The following is a 9,678-nucleotide window of genomic DNA, read 5'->3' as shown; positions in this document are numbered from 1 at the left end:
CCTGCGCGCATAAAGCCCGGCGCGCGCCCGGGCGCCCGTGGAGGCGGCGGCGCTGGGACCCCCCTCCCCACTTCCCTCGGGGTTCCTGTGTGTCCGGGGGGCGAGCGAGCTCCCCTGATTCCTGGTGCCGGCTCGGGCCTGGGGCGCGGCCGCACCCCTCACCCACAGCGGCGTGGGGGCCCAGCCGTGGGGAACGCCCTCCCGGGATGAAGCGCTTCCCGGTGCGTTCAAGGTAGCTCGGCTTCGGATCGGGGGAACCCTCCCTAGTCCTTCCTCCCAGGTCCTCGCTATTGAGAATTTAGAAGGTGCCCCCAATCTTCCTGGGTCGGGTTGGAGATAGCTCAGTGCCCCCCAACCCCCAACCCCTTCCAACTGGTAAGAAACCTCTCCTCCCAGTTCGAGCGAGGAGCTGCCCTTGGAGACCCCCAGTTTCTCCTGAACCTAATTTAGACTGCCTTGACGACAGTCTCCAGTCCACTCCTAGTTTCCCACGTCTAATTTGGGGAGCCCTCGTAGTGCCTTGCATCCCGAGTGGGGAGCATTTATCAGCAACACTAGTAGAATCTTTCCCAGTTTTGTTTGCCCCTCCTCGGCCCTTGCTGTCCAAATTAAGTGTGCCTTGGAACTCCCCTAAACCCCCTTTCTCCACACCTGGGACCCCTATGGTCAGCTGAGAGAATGCCCAGCCTCGAGCCAGGTTTCTCAGGTTGTCACCTCCCGGGCCTTCTGTGGGCACCTTCTCCTGTCTCACTTCCAGCCCCTTTCGGACTGTCTGGAGTGGGGGAAACTAATTCTAGACACTCGCCCGCTGGCAGGGTCCCCAATGAAGTGGAGAGAGAAGTGGTGTCTCAGAGATTCCAGTGCAGGATCCCGGTGACACGGCTGTACACCCTCCAAGTGACCCCCTTTCATCTGGGGTCCTTCCCTTTCATTTGATTTGGAAGAACCTGGGCTGACTCTCCACCAGGTTTAGAGTTAAATTCCCTTGTAAATCATTTCCTTCTATGAAGCCAAACTCCTGTCTTCTTCCCTCTAACTCCTGGCTCTTTAGCATCATCTCCTAGTACTTGAACCCCATGTCTCTTCTTTCACCCCTAAACTCCTTCTTTCCAGTCTGGGAAGACCAAGAAAGTCCCTTATATATGACGAGAGGCAGATTCACCCTCCTCCCTCAAGACCAAGGGATGCCTTCACTTCCCTGGTTGAAACCACGTTAGAAATAGTCCAAACAGGAGGCTAAGGTGCCTTTACAAGCCCCACCCTACCACCTTACCCTGAATCCCTATCTCCTCCCTTCCTTACATCCACCCAGGGTGACCCAGTAGCCACCTGTGTGCAGGACCAATCCTGCACTCTTTCTCCTTTGTGATAAAGTGTGCCCCCTGGCCCTGGCACCCCAACCTAGAGGTGCTTTCCTGTGCCTCCTAGCACGCACCCCTCCCCCCATCCATCACACCCCAGAGAGAGAGAGTGAGCCCCTTTTAAGTTTCCTTAGGAACCTTGTGGGAAAGCTCAGCAGGTATATCCGGGCCATCGGGTACAAACAAATTTGCCATTTCCCTATTTGTCTCCTCCTACTCTCCCAGGTTCCCAGTGTCCCCTAGATTGGGAGGTGGGGTGGGGAACATCCTATACTTAACTACCTTGATCTAAGCTGGAACTTGAGGTGTGTCGTGTGTGTGTGTGTGTGTGTGTGTGTGTGTGTGTGTGTGTGTGTGTGTGAGAGAGAGAGAGAGAGAGAGAGAGAGAGAGGTCAGCAGGTAACCACTCCCTGTGCCCAGTGTTAGTGACTTGATTCTTCCTAGAACTTCTGGTTCTTTGTGTATAAAATGTTCTGAGACATGCAGGGAAGGGCAGATCTGTGTGTGAGTGCGTGTGAACACTGGCTTGTGTGCTTATGTTTTTGGCAGGTGGCTCAGAGGCTGGCAGATAGTAGGCATGGTTTGTTCAGGGCCAGCCAAGACTGTAAGCAGTCACTTAAGAGAACATCCTCTATTGGTATCTTCAGTACCCTGGAGCAGAAAGCCTGTATCTCTTTGTATCAATAACTAGCTTGTAGCACCCCGGTACTGAGTGACTCCAGTCCACTCCCATAGCAGGTTTGTTGCTACCTAGCTGGTTCAGTTGGCTCTGCTCACAAGGGACAACAAATCCTTGTCAGGGTGGCCCTCCCGGGACAATGCATGATCCTCAGAGTAAATTGAGGATCTGGACAGTATTGGGGGGGGTAATCCTTCGATCACAGGGGCACAGACTTGAATTGGGAGATTAGAAGACGTAGCCCCAGCTCCTTCTCTCCAGTACTACATACACGAGTTCACTCCATGAATGAAAAAATTTTGCTTTATAATGCCTTTCAATCCTCTTGAGAAAGACATCCAGGACAAGTGAGTGACATTGCTCCCAGCAACTGACCGAGATGACATAGCCTGGGTCAAATAGTCACAGAACACCTACCTTCTAGCCACTACCTCAGAGGTACAGTAATCATCGCAGCCGCCATGATGACGGTTGATTTGTGCCAACAAAAATCTGATGTATGTGTAGGAGCACTGTTAAGTGTTGTAGAGAAGGGATGGGGAGGGTGGGAGGTAAGGGGAGAGCTGCAGATGAATCTATTTATGTAGCTCAGCCTGCCCTGGAACTCTTGATCCTCCCGCCTCAGCCTCCTAAGTGCCAGGCTTACAGGTATGAGACACCAGTTTTGATTTCTATAGTTGGTTTAGTGTGTTTGCTCACACACTACGTGGCCCACAGAAGGAAGCCGAAGGAGGACAATTCTCAAAAAGTCAGTTTCCTCTCATCATGAGGGTCCTAAGGACCAACCAAGCTGGGAAAGTCAGGTCTGGCAGCGAATGCTTTTGCCATCTTCCTGGGTCTTTCTACTTAATTTTAAGTCAGCAGAGCACTCACGAGGAAGGAGATGACTACATGAATTCACTGTGTTATCCAGACTTTTTGGGTTACTTGGTTTTGTTTGCTTTCGAGACAGAGCTTCTCTGTGTAGCCCTGGCTGTCCTGAAACTCACTCTGTAGACCAGACTAGTCTCAAACTCAAGGCAATCCTCCTGCCTCATCTTTCAAGCGCTGGTGTTACAGACATGTAGCACCATGCCCGGCAGCAGAAGTCTGATATCAGCATTTTTTTAAAAAAAGGAGGTCACTCTCCAACAAGTGCCGATAACTCAGGTCTCCCTGGGCAGGTTTTAGGGAAACACTACTTTAAAACAAACTAACTTGAGCTTTTGGGAGCAACTGCAGAACCGGAGGCTAGATTTTAATATGTTTGCTTTTCGTTGGTATGGGATTTAGTTTAAAACGTTTTGATGTATTGTTGTGTCTTGTGGGAGCATGAGGGGCACACCATGCCATGCCACACATGTGAAAACTGAAGGACAACTTTGGGGGTGGGTGTTCTCTCCATTGCTACCCCAGGGGTTATACCCCAACATCTGGCACCTTTATGTGGTTCTTAGCTGGAACTCAGATCCTCACAATTGTGACAGAGCTCAGGCTAGCCTTGAGCTAGCTCATCAACCCATCTCTGCCTCCCAAGTCCCGGTATTCCAAGTGTGTTCTGGCACCTATCTGCCCATAGAATCGGGCCTTTTTGCAACCTCCCCTCATTTAAAAAAATAATAAAAGCGGCATGACTTTTAGAGTGGTTTTGGGTTCACTGCAACACGGATCAGAAGGTACAGAGACTGGCATGTATGCCTGGCGATTACCCACCCATAGCACCGCCCACAGCAACATGGCTACCACCAGTGGCTTCATTTGTAGCCACAGTGGCTTCATTTGTAGCCACAGGCAAATGTATACAGATACAGTATCAGTGAAGCACCAGGATCTCCCTTGGTGGTTGCTATAGAGTTGCACTCTAGAGATATAGAATGCACACCCCCATGGTGCCTGTGTATCCTCCTGCATAGTATGGAGTAAGGTAGTTTTGCCTCTCTGAAGAATCCTTCAAGTTCTGCCTCTTCACCCTTCCCTTCTTGACACCATTGATCGCTCTACTGCTTCCACAGTACTTTCTCCTCTAGAATGCCTAGCGCTTTTTAGGAGGCATACCATACATTGCCATCCTTGGAGTAGTAGTATGCATTTGAGGTCCCACCATATATTTCCATCCAGCCAGCCAGCCAGCAACTCATCCATCCACTCATCCATCCATCCATCCATCCATCTATCCATCCATCCATCCATCCATCCTTCCCTCATCTACTTGCTTACTTATAGACAAGGTCTCATCATGTAGCTCACCTCACATGAATTTCTTTGTAGATCAGGCTGCCCTTGAACTCCTAGAGATCTCTGCCTCTGTCTCCTGAGAGCTTCCAGAAAGGCGTGTGACACCACTCCCGGCCCACTCCTTTTCAGTGCTGAATAATATTCCATTTCTTGCGTGTCCCTGTTTATTCTTTGTGGCTGCTTTTAAGTTTCGGCAATTTATAAACGAAGCTGCCGTGACAGCCATGTGCAGTTTTTTCTGGTGTGCAGACATAGACTTTTTTTTTGTTGTTGTTTTTTTGTTTTTTCGAGACAGGGTTTCTCTGTATAGCCCTGGCTGTCCTGGAACTCACTCTGTAGACTAGGCTGGCCTCGAACTCAGAAATCCGCCTGCCTCTGCCTCCCAAGTGCTGGGATTAAAGGCGTGCACCACCACCGCCCGGCCAGACATCGACTTTTAATCTGCCTTTTATTGTTGTTGTTCTAAATTTTTCTCTCCTTTTTTTTTTTTTTCTTTTCTCAAATTTCTGGACTCCACCAGAAATTAATACGCCAGAATAATAAGAGCAACTGACTGGGGGTCAGATGACCCCATAGCTTGGTCTCAGGATCTCCACTGCCCTGGATGGGTCTAGAGCTTTACCGGAAGTCTGAGCACGGTGTCTTCTCAGATTTGCTTTGGCAGTGAGATTTGTGTGGAAAGATAAGGGCACTCTCTGTGCCTTCCCTGGTCCAGTGAATTTGGTCCAGTTCAAATTCAGTTGTCGTCAAGACAGAAGTGGTCAGCTCTCAGGAGTCCTAGAGTGTACAAGCAGCCCTCTGGGTTCAGTACCCAGCGTGGAGAACAGAAAGGAAAAGAAAGGGACTGTGTGTAGTGTTAGCCTACCCAGAGATATACAGATCAATAGGAGAAAACTGACAATTTAGCAATAAGCCCTTGTGGGCCGCACAGAGGGCTCATCTGTTAAAGGCGCACTGCTCTTTCAGAACAGTTAAAGTCAATTCCCTGCACGCTCACAACTGGCAGCTTATAACCACCTGTAACTCCCACTCTAGGGCTCTGACTTCCCTGGACTCTGAGGGCACCTCCACTCACATGTATATAACACACACACACACACACAGAGGCACACACTTTAAAAAATAAAATAAATATTGTTTAAAAGGAAATAAACCCTTGCATTTATAGTCTGCTCATATCTGACAAGGGTATCGAGATAGGGATTGTCTCATCTATAAGTGATGCCGGTGGCGCACACCTTTAATCCCAGCACTCGGGAGGCAGAGGCAGGTGGATTTCTGAGTTTGAGGCCAGCCTGGTCTACAGAGTGAGTTCCAGGACAGCCAGGGCAACACAGAGAAACCCTATCTTGAAAACAAACAAACAAAAAAGAAAGTGATGCTGGACAACTTGGTATCCATACGCAAAGAAATGAAGGTGTGCCACCCCACTCCACCCTCAGATGTTGATCCCAAATGGATTGAAAACCTAAATGTTGGAGCTAAACTCTAGGCAGAAAAAATAAATCAATTGGACAACATCAAAAATTTAAATGATATACGTGTGCCCCGTGGCAGACACGCATGAAACTGTAGGAAGGTACATAGCTGTGCATACCCACAAGTACATAAATTTAATTTCACTTTTTTTTCTCCCTGAGACAGGGTTTCTCTGTGTGATACTGGCTGTCCTGGTTCTTGCACTGTGGACCAGGCTGGTCTCACATTCAAAGATCCGCCTGCTTCTGCCTCCCAAGGCATGCTCTACCACTACCCGGCCATGAATTTCACGTTTTGAAGAATGTGTGTGTTTCAAAGAACTCCATCAATGAAATGGAAAGACAGTGCGAGGGGCTGAAGAGATGGCTCAGTGGGTGGACCTGAGTTAGGATCACTGGCTCCCAGGTAAAAGCTGGGTGCAGCAGCTTGCTTCTGCAACCCCACCCCCACCCCACCCCACCTCCCCGTGAGGGGATTAGAGATAGATAGCAGCAACCTGAGGGCTCCAAGTTCAGAGAGAGACCCTGCCTTGAAAAAAGAGGTGACTAGCAGGCAAGGCATGGTATCACACACCTTTAATCCCAGTACTCAAGAGGCAGAGGCAGGCAGATCTCTGAGGCCAGCCTGGTCTACACAATGAACTTTAGGAGGACAGCCAGGGCTACTTGGAGAAACCCTGTTTCAAAAAGAAAAGAAAAAAAGAAAGAGAGAAAGAAGGAAGGAAGAAGGGAAAAGAGAGAGAAAGTGAGAGAGAGAGAGAGAGAGACAGAGAGACAGAGAGTTAGAGAGACAGAGAGAGAGGTGAAGGTCAATGAAAAACATCCTGTTATCAATCTCTAGCCTTCATACGTACCCACACCTGCACATACATGTGTGCTTATGCTTATGCAAACACTACACATATACACACACTGAATAATTATGGAATACAGGATTCATGGCTAGAGTACATATACAATCCAGGCAACTCATTAACAAAAGAGTAAACGGCTCAATTAAAAATAGGCAGGACCCACCTAGGATGGCCTCTGTGTGCCCCAGGGTGCTTGCAGTTTCTGTCGCTACATACTGTCTGCCCCAACACGCCAGCAAAGCATAGCAGCTACGGGCTGAGGAGTGGGGCCAGCTGCTGTCAAACTCCAGTGCTGTGAGGAAGGTGCTGGAAGTTCACAATGCCATTGCCAGGCAGTTTTACTTCAGATAGCATCTGGGCTTTGGGGCTCTTGAGGACAGTGGTGGTCCTGTAGGCTGAGAATTCAAACAGCCATCCTGAATGATTTAATGTGGACAAGGTCTTCAAGCCCCTGAGCACCCGTTAGCATGCAGACATTTCAGAATGGATCACAGACCCAGCCCACATCACCGAGCCTAGGGTCCACAACAGCCTTTGAGTTCCTGGGGGGGCAGTGAATGATGGAAATGGGATTCCAGGGAGGCACCGAGGGGCTGGGCTACTGTCAAAACAGCCTAGTTCAGGGCTCGAAGCTCACTGCTACAGCACTGGCTCAGCATGGGTGGAGTCCTGGGTTTACCTCAGCATTAAAAAGCAAACAGAGCCGGGCGTGGTGGCGCATGCCTTTAATCCCAGCACTCGGGAGGAAGAGGCAGGCGGATTTCTGAGTTCGAGGCCAGCCTGGTCTACAGAGTGAGTTCCAGGACAGCCAGGGCTACACAGAGAAACCCTGTCTTGAAAACAAGACAAAACAAAAACAAAAAAGCAAACAGAAAAACCCCTGGGTCAGTGAGGTGGGTCGGCAGGTAAAGATGCTTGCTGCCAAGCCTTAAGGCTGAAGTTCAATCCCTAAGACCTAAGGGTAGGAAGAGAACGGATTCCTGCAAGTTGTTCTCTCGGTCTCTGTCTGTCTCTCTGTCTCTCCATCCATCCATCCATCCATCCATCCATCCATCCATCCATCCATCCATCCATCTATGGCTGACACTAGACCACCAGCCCGTTCATTTAACACAACTACTCCGGGACGGGACCCTTATTTTACAGACCAAGAGACAGAAGCACCGAGGAACAAATGTACCCCTATTGCTCTGGCTGGCCAGTTGTGATGGTTTACATCTGTAGCATCTGTCCTTTGGGGACAGAGACAGGAGGATCATTAATTTGAGGCCAGACTGGGTTACCTAGTGAGGCCTCATGTCAAATAACAACACACAAATGTCAGATTGACAGCAAGTGGGTGAGCTGAGGATGTCATGTGGAAAAAAAAATACACTTTCTATATAGTTCTAGCTAGCCTGAAACTTATTATGTAGATCAGGCTGGCCTTGGATTCAAAGAGTCCTGCTACTGCCCCTGAGAGCCGGGATGTGTGACACATTTTTTGTTTTGTTTTTGAGACAAGGGATCTCACTATATACCCTTGGCTGGTCTAGAACTCACAGACATCCCACCTGCCTGCACTTCCTTAGTGCTGTTCTATCTGGTTTTTATAATTTTTGAGACATGGTCTCATGTAGCACAGGCTAGCCTCTTGTTTAAAATTTAATACGTTTCATGTGTGTGTGTGCACATGCGTGCGCGCATACACATATATGTAGAAGTAATTTCAAAAATTACTTCTCTCCTGCCTTGTGGGTCCAGAGATGACTCACAGTTTATCTTTGGCCATGGTGAGAGGCACCCTTACGCACTGAGCTGCACCTCTGGCCCTCAGGCTGGCTGGCCTCTTATCCACTCTGTCCCTGAGGGTGACCTTGGAGTGCTCCTCCTTCTCACACCGGAGCACTGGCATTCCAGGGATGTGCCACCATACCTGGCTTCAGCATCCTTTCTGGAATCATGAAAATGTCCTGAAATTGATTAAGGTGATGTTTCAAAACTCTAGGAGTCTATTTTAAGAAGTGAAGTAGGTGGATCGGATAGTATGGGAATTACATTGCAGTGAAGATGTTGCCAAAAAAAGGTTGTTTTAACCTAGGGTGACCCTTTCCCTAATCCAGTGCCTATCAACAACAGAATGGACGTGCGGCACCCTTACCACAATACACTTTTTTTCTTCATTATTATCTGAATGTGACTAGAACTTGCTCACCTGCGAGACACTGTACTAAGCACCTCCCAGGATTTTCCAGTTTGGTCCTCCTGGCAAATCTATTTTTTATTTTACTGAACAGGAAAACATAAAATGCAAACAGCCATATAATAAATGACGACGTTTCAATGCCAGGATGTCCTGGGCCATCACAAGTTACCAAGCCCTGGGCTGACACCTGGACCACCAGCCCGTTCATTCAACGCTGACAACTACTCCGGGACGGGACCCTTATTTTACAGACCAAGAGACAGAAGCTCCGAGGAGCAAATGTACCCTTATAGGTCTGGCTGGCCAGTTGTGATGGTTTACATCTGTAGCGTCTGTCCTTTGGGGGCGGAGACAGGAGGATCATTAATTTGAAGCCAGACTGGGCTACCTAGTGAGACCTCATTTCAAACATGTTGACACAAATGTCAGATTGACCGCAAGTGGGTGAGCTGAGGATGTCAGACATATTCATGATGTCATTATTTCTATCATAAACCACTATACCATGTTACCCACCTCTTTAAAGAACACACAATAAACCTATTAATTATAGATGGTTCTGGGTTGTCTATTTATTGTGCTAGGGACTCTCACTGGGCTAAGCCTCTTTGAATTTCCCTCCATCCCCCTCTCCATCCTTTGGACCAAGTGCACTTGATTCGATATACTTCATTAAGAATTAGCCCAAGCTGGGCTTGGTGGCGCACTCCTTTAATCCCAGCACTCAGGAGGTAGAGGCAGGCAGATTTCTGAGTTCTAGGCCAGCCTGGTCTACAAAGTGAGTTCCAGGACAGATAGGGCTATACAGAGAAACCCTGTCTTGAAAAACCAAAATAATAATAATAACAAAAATAAAAAAAGAATTAGCCCAGAGGCCAGGCATGATGATGATTCCTGTAATCCTGAC

At 48.6% G+C, this 9,678-nt stretch overlaps 1 long non-coding RNA gene across 1 annotated transcript; it reads left to right on the top strand.

Annotated features, from left to right (window-relative positions):
- The first annotated feature begins 15 nt into the window (after nt 1-15).
- Nucleotides 16-9,323, top strand: LOC147005341 (uncharacterized). The gene is made up of 3 exons (XR_015046853.1): nt 16-232; nt 5,899-6,138; nt 8,863-9,323. It is a non-coding gene; the product is annotated as an uncharacterized LOC147005341 (long non-coding RNA).
- Nucleotides 9,324-9,678: the final 355 nt, after the last annotated feature.

Source organism: Mus caroli, unplaced genomic scaffold (assembly GCF_978045245.1).
Source record: "Mus caroli unplaced genomic scaffold, Mus_caroli_1 scaffold_4, whole genome shotgun sequence".
Lineage (NCBI taxonomy): Eukaryota > Metazoa > Chordata > Mammalia > Rodentia > Muridae > Mus > Mus caroli.
The sequence above is the reverse complement of the archived record's forward strand: the minus strand, read 5'-3'. Positions and strand labels throughout refer to the sequence as shown.